This window comes from Cryptomeria japonica, chromosome 9 (assembly GCF_030272615.1).
Source record: "Cryptomeria japonica chromosome 9, Sugi_1.0, whole genome shotgun sequence".
Lineage (NCBI taxonomy): Eukaryota > Viridiplantae > Streptophyta > Pinopsida > Cupressales > Cupressaceae > Cryptomeria > Cryptomeria japonica.
In genome coordinates this window covers 306,593,213-306,613,233 of record NC_081413.1, presented here as the reverse complement: position 1 = coordinate 306,613,233, position 20,021 = coordinate 306,593,213, and positions in this window count along the sequence as shown.

Here is a 20,021-nt window from a genome sequence, read left to right as displayed (position 1 = left end):
TATGAATGAGATGATGGATGTTTTTGTTTTTCAACTTCAATAAAAACTTTGGGTTATAAATGGGACAAACTCTTCTTCTTCCCTTTCAGACGTTGGTGGCACTTCTCGAGCTGTGTTGTAGGTGATACAGATGTTTGGGAAGAAATTGGGATTAATCTTTCCTCCTTGATTTTTGTGATAACTCAGAGCTCTATATTGCATAAAAGCTCTGTGGTTCAATGATTCTGAATCAAACTCGGTTGTTTTACCTTGAAGGTATAGACGCATGCGATGTAGAAAGACTCTATGGGAGACAAAGATTTGTCGATTGATATAGAAGAATTTCCTCCTTTTGATTAAAGCCTTTGAGCTTAGTGGTCTTCTTTTCAAGGTAATATTCTGATGACACTTCTTCTTTCGCAAGATGTGAAGAATGGTCATAAAAGTTGTGACTCTGTGTTGTTTGCACTTTGTTTTTGGTATTTTTGGTTGTGTTGACAGATGTTGGATGAATACTTTGTTTTTGGGATTGATTTTCTGATTTTTCTTTGACAAGAAAACAAAGCAAGCACACAAACACAAAATTGTAGCCTCAAAGGCACAAATGAGTATGGGTCTAGATCAACCCAATCCTTGGACTTGTTTTTGACCCTTCCTTTAGATTTATTTTAAGGTGTATTTCCAAAGCCTGAAGTCGGCTCAATTCGCACTAGGTCTGTAAAACGAACACACTTCAAACACTTTTTATCCCTAAGGTCAAATGGCCAGTTGTGATAAATTTAGCCCACATCTTGATATTTCTTCGACTTTGGTACTACATACCTTATGAATCCGGCCGTGGCAGGTAAGGATGTGATATACTAAGTCTTGCACGAGCATAACAAATAGATGATCCCTATGATGGGGGAGTCACCACTTTTATCAAGCCACAAGTGACTTTTCAAAAAGCTATGTTTCTACTCAAGGAAATATGTATGGTGAGTATCTTGGGAGCAAAACCATCTATGCTCTTGCACTAAATTATACCTCAAATATCCTCAATCAATAGAACAGGTGGGCTACTACTTAAAGGTGTTTAGTCATGTTCGATGGCTTTGGACATAAGTTCATTCTGCAGTGACTCACTTAAGAGCCTTGTAACTGGTGGTGGGGCCCATTTGTCCTTTCGGCCAGTTACACTGTAGGAACAGCTATACCCAAGGCTACAGCTTTCGCTCTCACCTGATTTCTATAGCGGCTCGAAGGATTTACCGCTCGAGGTCGTTCCCAAGAGTATCGATCCCTTGGCAGGCCTCTTTTAAAAAAATAAAATTTTGAGTGTTACTAACACTTTTCTCTTGCACCTAGGACCACGAGAGCCAAGGGAGAGGATAGTGTGTGTTAGAAATAGGTCCACTCGACTGACTTTTGTGCACAAGCGTGCCAAACATGAAATTCACTTGTTCTTTTTAATCCATCATGGCAATATGATCTAACTATTTGGAGATGTTGCTCCAACAGTCATGGTGTTCTTTTTAACTTCAAAGGCAATATGTTTTGTAATCTAGAATTTTGAAAATCCTGGTCAACTTAATGAAAAAACACGTTTTGCTTTGAAGGAAAATTGCTTTAAAAATGAGACAAGTTGATTGTGAATTTTATTTGCACCAAAAATGGAAGTGTGGATTGTGAGTTTTATCTTGATGCAAGAAATAAAATTTGCCTTGTTGATTTTAAGCACCAAAACGAAGTTTGTTTCCTAACTTGCAAAAAAAAAAATAAAGTTGTTTTTGTATAAGTTTGTGGTTCTTTTTACCTTTGAACAATGAAATTCTTTTTAAGAGCCCCAAACAAATGTGTGATTCTTTTTCAAAAGCCCAAATTTGAAATGTGAAGTTAATTTTAAACCAAAATAAAAAGTGAATTCATTTTTAAAACCAACTTCAAAAACAAGTTAGTAAAAAATATAAATCTACTCTTTAATCTAATTTAAATCTGCACAAAAGAGAAAAATAGTTAGTAAAATCCGTCTATTTGGTGGGCTTCTACAAGCCTAAATTTTTTTATTTTTTTTGGGTTTTTTATTTTTTTTGGTTACAAAGTGATTTGTACAACGTTTTGTTACAATAGCGCTAGTCTGCGTTTGAACAGAGGCACTATTTAACACAAACGTATTAAAAGAAAGGGAAAGACAGAGAAGGGAAAAGCACTGAAACAGGGGGAATAGCGCCAAAATAATGCCAAACGCACCAAAACAGTGTCAAAAGCGCAACCTGTGTGACATTTTCAACATTCAAACATGTTATTGGTTAAAAAAAAAAAAAAGTTGATCTTTTTGGTGTTTGGATTCACGTCGGGTTCACCAAATGATGCTCTGCAAAAAGGATTAGAAAATCTGTTTGATGGCAACACACACAAGAGCACAAGAAACAAACGTTAGTGTTAGCAACAAAAGATTATCCTAAACAGGCATATCAAGAGAGATATTAAGCATGAAATAGAAAGCATATAAACATAAAATGAAATAGCTAATCAAGATGCTCATAGTTGCTCCTCCCTTGTTCCTCTCCTCTCCAAGTCCCAAATGAGTGTAGCTCTCAGCAGCTTTTTGCACTATGGATGCTTATGGAGGATTGAGATTTAATACTAAGCTTCAAATATGAAATGAAAAGCTAAATACTATGCTAGAGTAGATAGTGATGCTATGAAAAAGCTCTATGCTAATGCCAGTATAACAACAATACTCTAAAATGCTTCTCTTTTGCTTGAGGAGAAGGGTTCTATTTATAGAAGAAATGGGGAAATGAAGGGTTAAGATTGAGCAATCTTAACAAGGGTTAGGATTGAAAGTTGGGGATCCATGTGCACAATTGGCACCAATAAAATGGTGACAAGTTTCAACATAGGATTGGGTTGAGAGAAGAGGTTGGAGGCATTAAAGGCCTGAGAAGACCTCATGGTTATCTAGAAGGTAAGGGTCAAGTCTAAATTAAGATTACCCATCGGATTAAGAGTTAATCCAAGGATAAACCTTTGTGCAAATGTTTAAGAGATAATCATGGTCAAAGCATTAATGGCCTGATGAGACCTTTGGGTTGGGTAGAGGTTGAGTCAAAACAAATGTTTTAACCATGTGGGAGGGTTGAATTAACCATTAATGGTTATTGGAGACTTTGGGGATTAAGTGGTTGAAGGTTGAAAGCTTTCAAAGGTTATCCAAGACTTTGAGCCATTTAGTGGTTGAAGGTTGGAAGCTTTCAAAGGTTATCCAAGACTTTGAGGGTTAATTTGTTGAACACACAAAGCATTAATTGCTTTTCAAAGACTTTGGAGTCTTTGAGAAGTGACTCCAATTTGCTTAGGAATGTGACAATATTTAGGGGATGGATTAGGCTAATTAGGAAGGGTTTAGAAGAACTTAGAAGGGGTTTAGGCATGCAAGTGGATTTTGTAGGAAAATGCAAGTGGGAGAAATTTTGGTATTTTCAATTAAAATAAAATCATTTATTTCAATTAAATGGTGTAATTTGCATTTGGATAAATATTCAAATAAATATTAATTTATTTAAATGAGAAAAATGAAGATAAAGCATTTAAAATGCTTGAAGACTTTGAGGGAAACCATTAAAGGCTTGAAGACTTTAAGGAAAACCATTAAAGTCTTAAGAAGACTATAGAAGGAAGCCATCAAGTTTGAAGACTTTAAAGCCATCAAGTTTGACTACTTTAAGGGAAACCATTAAAGGTTTCAAATGGGTGAGGATAAATAGGATTTTAAATAAATAATTTATTTAAAATAGTTGTGCAACTTGCTTTTGTAGGAAAATATAAGTGGGTGGAGGATAAAGGTGATTTAAATAAATTATTTATTTAAAATAATTGTGCAACTTGCTTTTGTAGGAAAATACAAGTGGGTGGAGGATAAAGGTGATTTAAATAAATGATTTATTTATTTAAATGTGAGAGGTGGGATTTTGGGGGATTTAAATAAATATTAATTTATTTAAATGTGAGAGAAGATTTAATTAAATAAATATGATTTATTTATTTAATTAATGGTCTGAATTTGGTTAAGTGAATTAAATCAAATAAATTGAATAATTTATTTAATTAATAGGAGAAGAGGGTTAAGATGAATTAATTAAATATATTAATTTAATTAATTATTAATTGATGGTTAAATAATCAAATAAATACTAAGTATTCATTTAATTAAGTGGACAGATTTATGTGACTACATTTGCCCCTCTTTGAGACGGTGCGGTTTATCGCGTCGTTTCAAAGAAAGAAAAATAGGTGTGAAGAAATGCCCCATAAAATGTAAATTTAATGGGTGGTATGCCCCCTCGAGGGATGGGCCAAATTTTGTTTTGAAAAATCGGGCGATCTCTCGAAAAAGAATGCAAAGTGGAGGGGAGGTAGAATAGAAGAAATTAGAACTAATGATGAAAGAATGGGAGAAAATGGAGTGAATATGAAGAAACAACAAGCCAACGAGTACCCTGAGGTCATGCAAGAGATACATAGCAGATGTAGTGTGGGGTTTGGATTGATGCTATACAATTGATCAAAATTGTTTAGACAATCTGGTGCAATCGGTTGAATTGCCCCGGTCAAGTCAAAGCGTGACAGTTGATGTCAGTTGGTCGCTTGGACATGATAAAGTCTGAGTAAGTGAATCAAAGTGACCTGATGGTGACTTAGACAATTGATGTAATTGCCCGATGAAGTCAAGGTATATGAAGCAAAATACTCGTTGAGACGTAGACAATTGATGTAATTGTCCATTGGATTGTGTTTGATTGGTTGATCAATTGATAGTGTGTGCGTGGGATGGATGATTGTGGGGAATCATGGCAACCCCCTTGAGACTAGGTCATTGTGATAAATGCCTGATGTAGTCTAGGATTACCATGATCGATTACCTGTTGAGACCCGAAGATACTTGATCAGAGTATCTGTTGATAGTCTAGGTGTGTGGGAGTCGATGTATCTGTGTAGACAGAGTAACTGGCTTGACTTATTGGATGACTTAGGATAGGAAACACAATCCCTCCTATTTAGAGATGGATGGTGATGAACGTGGCTTGATTAGGTTGATGTTGATGATCAAGATAGGGAGGGTGAGGGGGGATTTGATGTTAGATAGAAGAAATGGAGGACCTAGGATCGAGTCCTATGGAAGAAGAGGAAAATAGAGTATGCATTATTATGACTATGTATGCATGATATGCAGCTATTATGAATGTATGGATGGTTGGAATGCAACGAAATGCAGTATATATAGATGAGATGGAATGACGATCCATAGTGCTCTATTTTCATCATTGAGCTTTAAAATGTTGGAAGAAAATACAAGCAACTTGACATAAAGATTCAAGATGACCAGAGTATTTCTTACATGGATTTTGATATAGCAAGTTAATACAAGCAACTTGATATAATGGATCAAGTTGACCTGAGTATTGCTTGCGGAACAGATAAGGATTATCTCCTTTCATGCATGACTTGGATCGTCCTCCTTGATCTTAGGCTGATCATATCCTGAGACAAGTGCATACCGTACTAAGAAATAAAAACCTTTATCCAAATTGGATGAGAAGGAACCAAAGAATGAGCATTGTACCTGTAAACAAACAATATATACATAAAGAATAAAAGAATATGGATCCTTGGTAATGGTTCATGCTCATATGGTCGAGGTATACGCTGTAGTCAGCAAGCCGTAGTGATCTATGACTGCATTTTGCATAAGATCACGTAGCTTAGTGAACTTCCCACGTAGACACCATTAGTACATGCCCCAGAACTTCATCGGAAATAATGCACAAACGATACAAAACAATGCTGAAATATCCCGATACAGATAAACAAATGAATTACTCACAAATCAACCAAGCATTTGATAGCTTAACATAATTTTCTTGTGAAAGAAAATGTCATCTTGTCTTTGTTTTGGTAAGGAAGGATACATCCTTGTTGAAGACAGTTTGATTGTTGATGTTGATTGTGTGGTTGATTGGTAAATGGTCATTGTGTGAGTAGTTTGTCAATGTTTATTTTGGTATCTGCATGGATGGGTATGTACAAGGTGTTGCCATGTTTTTGTGTGATTTTTCAATGGTTTTGTCGATGTTTTTGGATTTTGAATTGTTTTGAATGTTTTTGGTATTTTTGCGAGATATTTTTGAATGTTTTTGGATTTTTGATGATTGTTTGAATGAAGAACTTAATGAATCATAAGAAAATGTAGAATCCACTTCCATCAATAGGTTAAAGGCATTGCCCCCAGTTTTAGACATGACTATGAAAAAGCGGGATGCAAGATGTATGGAGTACTATCATAATTGCAGAGGAATAACAAGCCATGGTTGATGGATGGATGGATGTATGTATGAAGTAGATGTGATCGCCACAAGTCTGAAAGATAATGGAGCCATAGCCTTTACGAGTGGCGCCTGTTTGCCAGGTTTTCACCATCGTTCTTACCCAAGGTGCCACCGGAGTGGTTGTTCACCGTTTGGATGCATGATTTTTCTTTACTTTTTTGAATGTTTTTATATTTTCTTCAGGACATTTTTCTGAATGTTTTTTGGTATTTTCTGATAGGCAGGGGAGCCTGATGCTCTGTACAGCTTATGTGTAAAACCGTTTGAGGTGCATGCTATTGATTGGATCTGCAAGCGGTTCGCCTTCTGATGTAGCCAACTGATATGCCCCGGACCCGAATACAGCAGTGACAACATATGGGCCCAACCAGTTTGATTCAAACTTGCCTTGATGTTCTCTATTTGGTTGGTTGCGAGGATTTTCTCGAAGAACGAGATCACCTACCTCAAATGTACGAGATCTAACTCGGTGATTGTAGCTTCTACTCATGCGCTGCTGATAGGCTTTGAGGTGATTGTATGCAGCTTGTCGCTTCTCATCAAGTAACTCTAAGTCCTGAAGACGTGAGACTCTGTATGCTTCATCATCGATGAGATTATGCAAGGAAACTCGTAATGATGGTATCTCAACCTCAATAGGTAAGATAGCTTCAGCACCATAGACCAATGAATAAGGAGTTGCACCTGTAGGGGTCCGAATGCTAGTTCGATATGCCCATAGCGCTGGATTCAATTGAACATGCCAATCACGACCGGCATCATTGACTGTCTTCTTTAGGATCCTCAATATGTTTTTATTGGATGCTTCGGCCTGACCATTACCTTGTGGGTAATAGGGAGTGGAAAAGCGGTGTTGGATATGAAATTTCTCACAAAGCTCACGAACATCCTGATTTTTGAAAGGAAGACCGTTATCTGTGACGATGGACATGGGTACACCATACCGGCAGATGATGTAATTGAGGATGAATGAGGCGATCTGCTTGCCGGTGACTTGGGTAAGTGGAACAGCTTCGATCCACTTGGTGAAATATTCGGTGGCGGTAATAATGAATTTATGGCCATTGGATGAAGATGGATGGATTTTACCCACAAGGTCAAGGCCCCATTGACAAAAAGGCCATGGTGTTGTGATTGGTTGCAGTTCTTGTGCTGGTGCATGTATCAGGTCACCGTGAACTTGACATTTCTTGCACTTCCTGACAAAGTAGTAGGAATCCTTTTCCATAGAGGGCCAATAGTATCCAGCTCGCATGATCTTCTTGGCTAGTGATGGACCACTTGAGTGAGTCCCGCAAATTCCTTCATGTACCTCTTCCAAAGCCTTTGTTATCTCATCTTGTTCTAGACATCGAAGGAGAGTACCATCAAGACCGCATCGGTATAGGGTTTCGGCAATAATGGTATATCGAGCAGTTTGGCGAATGAAGGTTTTTCGTTGGTTATTTGATTGGTTAGGAGGAAGGGTGTGATCACGGAGATAGGTGTAGAACTCACCGTACCATGGGGATTCGGAACCGACAAGGCAACATATCATTTCAGATTCGGGGATATCATAAGCAGGAATCCAAAGCTGTTCTACCAAGAACTCGTAGCGTGTTGAATTCTGTGGAAGATCTAGTAGAGATGCGATGGTAGCCATGGCATCAGCAGCTCGATTCTGATCTCTTGGTATCTGCTCAAAAGTGATAGTAGTAAATGATGTCTTTAGAGTGTCCACCATTTGCTTATATGGCATGAGTTTATCATCTTTGGTCTGATACTCATCTGTTGCTTGTCGAATGACCAGTTGTGAGTCGCCATATACTTGTAGTTCTTTTAGTTTCCATTGTATGGCTAGCCTAAGTCCTGTGATCAAAGCCTCATACTCTGCTATGTTGTTTGTGCATGGAAATGTGAGCCTGTAAGACTTCGGGATGCTATCACCTTGAGGTGTGATAAACAGAATGCCTGCCCCCGAGCCGTGCCTAGTGTATGAACCATCAAAATATAATTTCCATGGTTGTACTTCTGTGATCATGAATATCTCTTCATCTGGAAAATTGGAAATGAGAGGATGATCGCCTATGAGTGGTGCATCGGCCAATTGATCTGCAATGACCTGACCTTTGATAGCTTTACGGTCCACATACTCGATGTCGAATTCACTTAGAATCATTACCCATTTAGCTAAGCGACCTGTCAATGCTGCTTTGTTAAGTAAATACTTGAGTGGATCAATCTTTGCAATGAGTTGCACCTTGTGTGTTAACAGATAGTGCCTCAGTTTAGTGGCTGCCAAGATTACTGCTAGGCAAGCTCGCTCAATAGGTGTGTAATTGAGTTCATAGCCCACAAGTGTGCGAGAGATGTAGTAAATAGCACACTCTTTTCCTTCTGTATTATGTTGTGCCAGTAGTACACCCAATGCTGTACTTGTTGCTGAGATATAGAGCAATAATGGTCTACTTGGATCTGGTGGCATCAGCAATGGTGGATTCATGAGATAGTCTTTAAGCGCCTGAAATGCTTGCTGGCATCTGTCATCCCACTGAAAGCGGATGTTCTTGTGTAGCAGGTGTGTGAATGGGTGACACTTATCAGCCAATTGTGCAATGAATCTGCGGATAGATTGAAGCCGTCCTTGTAGTGTTCTTAGCTGACTGATATTCTTTGGAGGTGGCATGTCCATTATTGCCTTAACCTTTGCTGGATCGACCTCAATACCTTTGCTTGAGACAATGTATCCTAGAAGCTTCCTGGAGGTCACTCCGAAGACACATTTCTTTGGGTTGAGTCGAACATGGTATTGTTCCAGTCTATCAAAGATTTTATCTAAGATGTGAAGATGTCCTTCTCTAGTAAGTGATTTTGCTAGTAAATCATCCACATAATCTTCCATCATAGTATGCATCATGTCATGGAAGATGGTGGTCATTGCTCTTTGATAGGTCGCTCCTGCATTCTTTAGACCAAAAGGCATTACATTCCAGCAGTATGTGCCCCATGGACATGTGAAGGCTGTCTTATGTTGGTCCTCGGGTGCGATCTTTATTTGATTGTATCCTGAAAAGTCATCCATGAGTGAAAGCATGGCATGTCCTGCTGTCAAATCTACTATGATGTCGATATTTGGTAGAGGGAAGTCATCCTTAGGACATGCTTTATTTAGATCTCTGAAGTCTGTACAAATGCGGATGCCCCCTTTTGGTTTGCCAACTGGCACAATATTGGAGATCCATTCTGCATAATCAATTGGTCTAATGAAACCAACATCCAGGAGTTTCTTGAGTTCTGTTTTGACTAGCACGGCAATCTGAGGATGCATCTTACGAAGCTTCTGCTTGACAGGTTTGGCTCCTTTTGCTACTGTGAGATGATGCATGACTAAATCAGGATCAAGCCCAGGCATGTCTGCATATGACCATGCAAAGTTGATCTGACGCTGTTGGAAGAACTCTATAAATTGAGGCTGTTCCTCTGGAGTGAGAAGAGATGCCAGATGTATGATATGAGGATTTTCAGGAGTCCCCACATTGTATTCTTTGGTTTCCTCAATGAGGATCGTTGATCGTTCCTGTTGTGTATTAGCAGGGAGAATGTCAAACCCTTCATCCTCAGGTGCCTCAGAGAGGTTTTCACCGTTGGATACGCTCTTTCTTTTTACTTTTGTTGGATCAAACAGTGCCACAGTATGGTTTTCACTAGAAGATCCATGTTTTAATGTTATATTTTTGCAGCTGAAGGGTTTGGCATCCGCCCCGAAGTATGCTGCGCTATTAAGTTCAATGGCGAATCCAGCTTTGTGATCCCCGCTTGGTAGATTATCCCTTAATTCCAAAAAGTCAATGATAGCCTCATCATTTTGGAAGAGGTCAAGACATGGGGGATTTGGTTGGTTCCATTCGATGAGTTCAGGGTGGATAATGGGCATTACTTCATCGATTAAGTTAAGTGCGGGAGATGTATCAGTGAGGGTTAAGACAGTGTGGTGAAGGTCGTTGATGGTACTCTCCCTGTCAGAATCAGGCGTAGGATGAGACGTAGGGTCTGTGGAAGATGTTTCTAGCTCAGGTACCCAAGTGGTCTTTATCTGTGCTTCTCCGTAAACAGGGATGTCTTTGCGGGGTGGAGGTGGTGATGTGTCTTCCTCATCTGAAGTGTTAAGTTGCACTGAATCGAATTCCCACTCATGTGAGTCAGTCTCTGAATCAATTTCGAGCATCCGATTGCTATACCATACTGGGATGTCTTTGGAGTTAAACACGGCAGGTGTGATTGGTTTATGTATTTTTGTAGTGATCGGTGCTGCAGGAACCATGATGGGGATTAAAGGATTTGTTACTGGAAGTATCGGCAATGGTGACTTAGTGGTTTCTGCAGGAACTGCTGGGGCCATAGAAGCTGCTGCGGATTCTGATACAGTTGCTGCTGCTATTGGTGTTATTGATGGGATTACTGGTTTGATTGGTGGTATGTTTGGCACTGATAATGGTGGAGTTGTGAGCCTTGAGGGGGAAGTGGGGATAGTGCTTGATGGTGCTTTGATTATGAAAGGTATCCTCTTTGCAGTAGGTGGGCAAAATGGTTTGCTGGGTTTTCCTTTGAATCTGAGTTTAGGAAGGATCTCTTTTTCAAAGCCAAGGCCTGTATTACCTTTGGGCTTGAATTCTGGCAGCAGTGGTTCATGTCGTCCTTGTTTGCAGTATCCCAAAGCACTCTGACCATCATACCCCATTCTTTGCATAATGAGGAGGCCTTTACCATACTGTTCCGTAGGAAGTGTAACTTGCGGTTTATCAGTGGTGATGGGATCCTTATAGATCCAGTCCGCTAGGTCCTCATCTTGTGTTTCTTCCTCTTGACTCTTTCCAAGGATGAAAGGCGTTAAGGCACATGCTGGCGTGATTAGTGGTTGCTGGAGCAACTGCTGTGGTTTACCATGTGTTCTAGGAGAAGTGGGCATTTGTCCCACACAAAAGAGCTGACTCAAGTTGTATTCTCCAGGACCTTCCTCTGCGATTTTCATCTTAAGCTTTTCTTGCTTGGGTATAGGGGTGTTTGAACTAGCAAGAGAGGCGGGATTTACATATGATGTGGAGGAAATGGCTTCTCTATTATTAGGAACGGTAATTTCTGGTTGATGGCTGATATTATGGCAAAATGCAAAGGGATTTGCATCGCCCAGGATTGTGATCTCTGCACCATTATGTGGGAACTTGATACATTGATGGTAGGTAGATGGAACAGCTTGCATGGCATGTATCCAAGGTCTCCCTAATAATAGATTATATGGCAGAGGAAGGTCCAGAACCTGACAAATGATATGCTTTACCACAGGGCCCACTCGGATTGGTAGTACCACAGCTCCTTTGGATGAACGCTCTGCATCATCATAGGCTTTGATGGTGATCTTCTTACGAGGATCCACCGATTCTATTGCATATCCCAATGCTGTGACCAACTGTAGTGTGCAAATGTTTAGGCCTGCTCCATTATCGATCAAGACTCGCTTGATCCTGTGTTGGTTGACGAAGCCTTCAATGTGGAGTGAGGCGTTATGAGGTTGTTGGAAAGAAGAGTTGTCGCTTTCAGAAAAAGTGAGACAAGGTGATGACTTTAGATTTCCAACCATGGCTTGAAATTGGTCTGTATTCAAGTTTGCAGGGACTGACGCCTCTTGGAGTGCTTGATCCAAGATTGTTTTATGAGATGGCGATAGGCGTAACAGCTCTAAAATGGATATAAGCGCAGGCGTTTTGTCTAATTGTTCCACAAGATTGTACTGCTTTGGGATGGAGGTGGTGCCTTGTGGAGCTGCCTTGATGGTAACTTTGCCGCGACGCGTAACAACATTGCAATTTGAGGTGGGATTTTTGAAGGTGATAGTTGCAATTTGTTCACTGGCATCATACAGGTGATTGACAGTGTAATTATACGCAGCCTGCGTATAATCAGTGGTATCAGGACCTCGACTAGACGTCGAAGGACCCCTTTGATCTTGCGATGGAAGTGGATTCTTGAACATCTGATGATCATTATTGGTTGTTTTTGGGTCATGCCCTTCAATTTCAATTTCTCCTCGGTCAATAAGATCCTGAATGAGATCTTTCAATCGGTGACAATTACTTGTCTTGTGTCCTCTTCCTTGATGGAACTCACAGTGTTCAGTATCTTTCCACCATGCTGGTTTGACTTGAGGCTCATAGTTTGATAGCTTAGGTAGAGTGACCAAATTTTGAGAGAGGAGTTGTCGCAACACTGTTTCAATGGGTTCCCCTAAGGGAGTGTATGTGCGTTTTTGTTTTTGTGGACGAGGTCTTGGTTCATCATGAGATGTGATGCGACCTTGATTAAGAGGAACATTTGTGTTATTTTGAGGTGGAGGATTTTGTCCTGCAAACCGAACCACAGGTTGTGCATTTTGGACAGTCCAAGCATCCACAACTCCATCGTTGACGATGTTCTTATTCTTGTTCCAGAAGTTCGGTTTATCGCTATTGAAGCGCGGGCGAGGAGCATCTTTTGGTTCATTAAAGATTTTGATGAGTCCTTTTTTGATGAGTGCCCTTTCACATTTTATACCCTTGGTGATCATATCGTTAAAAGAGTCTGTGTCTTTGACATCCAGGTGAAATTCCATTTCTTCGTTTAAGTTGGAAATGAAAATTTCCACTAGTTCTCGTTCAGGTAACTGAAGAGAACGTCTGCTAGACATTTGGCGCCATCGTTGCAGGAATACTGAGAATAATTCCCCTGGTTTTTGTTTGGTGTTGCATAGATCAGCCATGGTGATGTCGCGTTCAATGTTATGAGAGTAATGAGATAGGAACTTCTGGATGAGTTCCTCAAATGTTCTAATGCCACCTGGTAGTCGGGAAAACCATGATGTGGTGGTTCCTCCCAAGCTTTGGGGAAAAAGGCGCATTAGGTATGTGTCCTCATAAGCTACTTCAAGACAAGCAGAATGAAATTCTCGGACATGATCACGGGGATCCCCCTTTCCTCTATATTTTTCAAATTTGGGTGTTTCAAACCCGCGTGGAAAGGGTGGCATATAAAGATTCCTATCAAACGGATAGGGACAGATGTCGTTAAGTGAAAATTGATTGGTCTTAACACCACTATGAAGTTGTTGGGCGAGATTCGCGACTTGTTGCCGCAACATCTCCATTTCATTTGGAGGAGGAGGTGGTGGGTTACCTCGAGGGATGTTATATCTGATGGGATCTCTACGTCTTTCCTCCTCATGGCGACTTTGTCTTTCTGATGCTTGTCTTAATTGGGCAAGATCAAAGTCTGAGGGGAGTTTGGCTCCTTCTTGAGCAAGTCTTAAGAAGTGAGCATCCGCATTGCTCCTGAGAATTTCATCAAATAATCTGTTAAAGTGAGGGTTATGCTGAACCCTTTCGATTGTTGAAGGAGTGGGTGTACCTGGGTTTTCATCATTCCCAGTTCCTCCAAGTGCTTCTTGAAATTCATTGAGGTTGTCCTCTTCTTCCTCAATTTCTATTTCTCGTTGCCTTGATCGTGATCGGGTTTGAGCCATTTTGTTTGCAAGTTTGGTTTTGAAGTTGATTGAAGATGATGATGAGTTGTTGATGAAATGAAAGATTGATGGTTGGTGATTTGTGTTTGTATGTAGATCTCTAGCACTTTGAGATAGATGTAACCGAAATTCCTTCTTTGAATTGCTTGCTTGTTTTGATAGATTTTGGATGTGATAAGGTGTAGAGAAATCTGAGATGTGTTACAGATTTAGACTACCTAGCAATGAGAGGATTCACTCATGAACTAGTTTTAACCTGCGTAGATGTGTCTCTTAGGATGAGCTTATCCTAGATGTAGAAACAATCTAAAAAGTGATGTGATGTGTTTTGATTTCAAGCAATATCTAAAAGGGAATCTTGGGACAAGAACCTCTTAATGTTTTGAGAGTTTTGGGATGGATTGATGATGAAGTGATGATGTATGAATGAGATGATGGATGTTTTTGTTTTTCAACTTCAATAAAAACTTTGGGTTATAAATGGGACAAACTCTTCTTCTTCCCTTTCAGACGTTGGTGGCACTTCTCGAGCTGTGTTGTAGGTGATACAGATGTTTGGGAAGAAATTGGGATTAATCTTTCCTCCTTGATTTTTGTGATAACTCAGAGCTCTATATTGCATAAAAGCTCTGTGGTTCAATGATTCTGAATCAAACTCGGTTGTTTTACCTTGAAGGTATAGACGCATGCGATGTAGAAAGACTCTATGGGAGACAAAGATTTGTCGATTGATATAGAAGAATTTCCTCCTTTTGATTAAAGCCTTTGAGCTTAGTGGTCTTCTTTTCAAGGTAATATTCTGATGACACTTCTTCTTTCGCAAGATGTGAAGAATGGTCATAAAAGTTGTGACTCTGTGTTGTTTGCACTTTGTTTTTGGTATTTTTGGTTGTGTTGACAGATGTTGGATGAATACTTTGTTTTTGGGATTGATTTTCTGATTTTTCTTTGACAAGAAAACAAAGCAAGCACACAAACACAAAATTGTAGCCTCAAAGGCACAAATGAGTATGGGTCTAGATCAACCCAATCCTTGGACTTGTTTTTGACCCTTCCTTTAGATTTATTTTAAGGTGTATTTCCAAAGCCTGAAGTCGGCTCAATTCGCACTAGGTCTGTAAAACGAACACACTTCAAACACTTTTTATCCCTAAGGTCAAATGGCCAGTTGTGATAAATTTAGCCCACATCTTGATATTTCTTCGACTTTGGTACTACATACCTTATGAATCCGGCCGTGGCAGGTAAGGATGTGATATACTAAGTCTTGCACGAGCATAACAAATAGATGATCCCTATGATGGGGGAGTCACCACTTTTATCAAGCCACAAGTGACTTTTCAAAAAGCTATGTTTCTACTCAAGGAAATATGTATGGTGAGTATCTTGGGAGCAAAACCATCTATGCTCTTGCACTAAATTATACCTCAAATATCCTCAATCAATAGAACAGGTGGGCTACTACTTAAAGGTGTTTAGTCATGTTCGATGGCTTTGGACATAAGTTCATTCTGCAGTGACTCACTTAAGAGCCTTGTAACTGGTGGTGGGGCCCATTTGTCCTTTCGGCCAGTTACACTGTAGGAACAGCTATACCCAAGGCTACAGCTTTCGCTCTCACCTGATTTCTATAGCGGCTCGAAGGATTTACCGCTCGAGGTCGTTCCCAAGAGTATCGATCCCTTGGCAGGCCTCTTTTAAAAAAATAAAATTTTGAGTGTTACTAACACTTTTCTCTTGCACCTAGGACCACGAGAGCCAAGGGAGAGGATAGTGTGTGTTAGAAATAGGTCCACTCGACTGACTTTTGTGCACAAGCGTGCCAAACATGAAATTCACTTGTTCTTTTTAATCCATCATGGCAATATGATCTAACTATTTGGAGATGTTGCTCCAACAGTCATGGTGTTCTTTTTAACTTCAAAGGCAATGTGTTTTGTAATCTAGAATTTTGAAAATCCTGGTCAACTTAATGAAAAAACACGTTTTGCTTTGAAGGAAAATTGCTTTAAAAATGAGACAAGTTGATTGTGAATTTTATTTGCACCAAAAATGGAAGTGTGGATTGTGAGTTTTATCTTGATGCAAGAAATAAAATTTGCCTTGTTGATTTTAAGCACCAAAACGAAGTTTGTTTCCTAACTTGCAAAAAAAAAAATAAAGTTGTTTTTGTATAAGTTTGTGGTTCTTTTTACCTTTGAACAATGAAATTCTTTTTAAGAGCCCCAAACAAATGTGTGATTCTTTTTCAAAAGCCCAAATTTGAAATGTGAAGTTAATTTTAAACCAAAATAAAAAGTGAATTCATTTTTAAAACCAACTTCAAAAACAAGTTAGTAAAAAATATAAATCTACTCTTTAATCTAATTTAAATCTGCACAAAAGAGAAAAATAGTTAGTAAAATCCGTCTATTTGGTGGGCTTCTACAAGCCTAAATTTTTTTATTTTTTTTGGGTTTTTTATTTTTTTTGGTTACAAAGTGATTTGTACAACGTTTTGTTACAATAGCGCTAGTCTGCGTTTGAACAGAGGCACTATTTAACACAAACGTATTAAAAGAAAGGGAAAGACAGAGAAGGGAAAAGCACTGAAACAGGGGGAATAGCGCCAAAATAATGCCAAACGCACCAAAACAGTGTCAAAAGCGCAACCTGTGTGACATTTTCAACATTCAAACATGTTATTGGTTAAAAAAAAAAAAAGTTGATCTTTTTGGTGTTTGGATTCACGTCGGGTTCACCAAATGATGCTCTGCAAAAAGGATTAGAAAATCTGTTTGATGGCAACACATACAAGAGCACAAGAAACAAACGTTAGTGTTAGCAACAAAAGATTATCCTAAACAGGCATATCAAGAGAGATATTAAGCATGAAATAGAAAGCATATAAACATAAAATGAAATAGCTAATCAAGATGCTCATAGTTGCTCCTCCCTTGTTCCTCTCCTCTCCAAGTCCCAAATGAGTGTAGCTCTCAGCAGCTTTTTGCACTATGGATGCTTATGGAGGATTGAGATTTAATACTAAGCTTCAAATATGAAATGAAAAGCTAAATACTATGCTAGAGTAGATAGTGATGCTATGAAAAAGCTCTATGCTAATGCCAGTATAACAACAATACTCTAAAATGCTTCTCTTTTGCTTGAGGAGAAGGGTTCTATTTATAGAAGAAATGGGGAAATGAAGGGTTAAGATTGAGCAATCTTAACAAGGGTTAGGATTGAAAGTTGGGGATCCATGTGCACAATTGGCACCAATAAAATGGTGACAAGTTTCAACATAGGATTGGGTTGAGAGAAGAGGTTGGAGGCATTAAAGGCCTGAGAAGACCTCATGGTTATCTAGAAGGTAAGGGTCAAGTCTAAATTAAGATTACCCATCGGATTAAGAGTTAATCCAAGGATAAACCTTTGTGCAAATGTTTAAGAGATAATCATGGTCAAAGCATTAATGGCCTGATGAGACCTTTGGGTTGGGTAGAGGTTGAGTCAAAACAAATGTTTTAACCATGTGGGAGGGTTGAATTAACCATTAATGGTTATTGGAGACTTTGGGGATTAAGTGGTTGAAGGTTGAAAGCTTTCAAAGGTTATCCAAGACTTTGAGCCATTTAGTGGTTGAAGGTTGGAAGCTTTCAAAGGTTATCCAAGACTTTGAGGGTTAATTTGTTGAACACACAAAGCATTAATTGCTTTTCAAAGACTTTGGAGTCTTTGAGAAGTGACTCCAATTTGCTTAGGAATGTGACAATATTTAGGGGATGGATTAGGCTAATTAGGAAGGGTTTAGAAGAATTTAGAAGGGGTTTAGGCATGCAAGTGGATTTTGTAGGAAAATGCAAGTGGGAGAAATTTTGGTATTTTCAATTAAAATAAAATCATTTATTTCAATTAAATGGTGTAATTTGCATTTGGATAAATATTCAAATAAATATTAATTTATTTAAATGAGAAAAATGAAGATAAAGCATTTAAAATGCTTGAAGACTTTGAGGGAAACCATTAAAGGCTTGAAGACTTTAAGGAAAACCATTAAAGTCTTAAGAAGACTATAGAAGGAAGCCATCAAGTTTGAAGACTTTAAAGCCATCAAGTTTGACTACTTTAAGGGAAACCATTAAAGGTTTCAAGTGGGTGAGGATAAATAGGATTTTAAATAAATAATTTATTTAAAATAGTTGTGCAACTTGCTTTTGTAGGAAAATATAAGTGGGTGGAGGATAAAGGTGATTTAAATAAATTATTTATTTAAAATAATTGTACAACTTGCTTTTGTAGGAAAATACAAGTGGGTGGAGGATAAAGGTGATTTAAATAAATGATTTATTTATTTAAATGTGAGAGGTGGGATTTTGGGGGATTTAAATAAATATTAATTTATTTAAATGTGAGAGAAGATTTAATTAAATAAATATGATTTATTTATTTAATTAATGGTCTGAATTTGGTTAAGTGAATTAAATCAAATAAATTGAATAATTTATTTAATTAATAGGAGAAGAGGGTTAAGATGAATTAATTAAATATATTAATTTAATTAATTATTAATTGATGGTTAAATAATCAAATAAATACTAAGTATTCATTTAATTAAGTGGACAGATTTATGTGACTACATTTGCCCCTCTTTGAGACGGTGCGGTTTATCGCGTCGTTTCAAAGAAAGAAAAATAGGTGTGAAGAAATGCCCCATAAAATGTAAATTTAATGGGTGGTATGCCCCCTCGAGGGATGGGCCAAATTTTGTTTTGAAAAATCGGGCGATCTCTCGAAAAAGAATGCAAAGTGGAGGGGAGGTAGAATAGAAGAAATTAGAACTAATGATGAAAGAATGGGAGAAAATGGAGTGAATATGAAGAAACAACAAGCCAGCGAGTACCCTGAGGTCATGCAAGAGATACATAGCAGATGTAGTGTGGGGTTTGGATTGATGCTATACAATTGATCAAAATTGTTTAGACAATCTGGTGCAATCGGTTGAATTGCCCCGGTCAAGTCAAAGCGTGACAGTTGATGTCAGTTGGTCGCTTGGACATGATAAAGTCTGAGTAAGTGAATCAAAGTGACCTGATGGTGACTTAGACAATTGATGTAATTGCCCGATGAAGTCAAGGTATATGAAGCAAAATACTCGTTGAGACGTAGACAATTGATGTAATTGTCCATTGGATTGTGTTTGATTGGTTGATCAATTGATAGTGTGTGCGTGGGATGGATGATTGTGGGGAATCATGGCAACCCCCTTGAGACTAGGTCATTGTGATAAATGCCTGATGTAGTCTAGGATTACCATGATCGATTACCTGTTGAGACCCGAAGATACTTGATCAGAGTATCTGTTGATAGTCTAGGTGTGTGGGAGTCGATGTATCTGTGTAGACAGAGTAACTGGCTTGACTTATTGGATGACTTAGGATAGGAAACACAATCCCTCCTATTTAGAGATGGATGGTGATGAACGTGGCTTGATTAGGTTGATGTTGATGATCAAGATAGGGAGGGTGAGGGGGGATTTGATGTTAGATAGAAGAAATGGAGGACCTAGGATCGAGTCCTATGGAAGAAGAGGAAAATAGAGTATGCATTATTATGACTATGTATGCATGATATGCAGCTATTATGAATGTATGGATGGTTGGAATGCAACGAAATGCAGTATATATAGATGAGATGGAATGACGATCCATAGTGCTCTATTTTCATCATTGAGCTTTAAAATGTTGGAAGAAAATACAAGCAACTTGACATAAAGATTCAAGATGACCAGAGTATTTCTTACATGGATTTTGATATAGCAAGTTAATACAAGCAACTTGATATAATGGATCAAGTTGACCTGAGTATTGCTTGCGGAACAGATAAGGATTATCTCCTTTCATGCATGACTTGGATCGTCCTCCTTGATCTTAGGCTGATCATATCCTGAGACAAGTGCATACCGTACTAAGAAATAAAAACCTTTATCCAAATTGGATGAGAAGGAACCAAAGAATGAGCATTGTACCTGTAAACAAACAATATATACATAAAGAATAAAAGAATATGGATCCTTGGTAATGGTTCATGCTCATATGGTCGAGGTATACGCTGTAGTCAGCAAGCCGTAGTGATCTATGACTGCATTTTGCATAAGATCACGTAGCTTA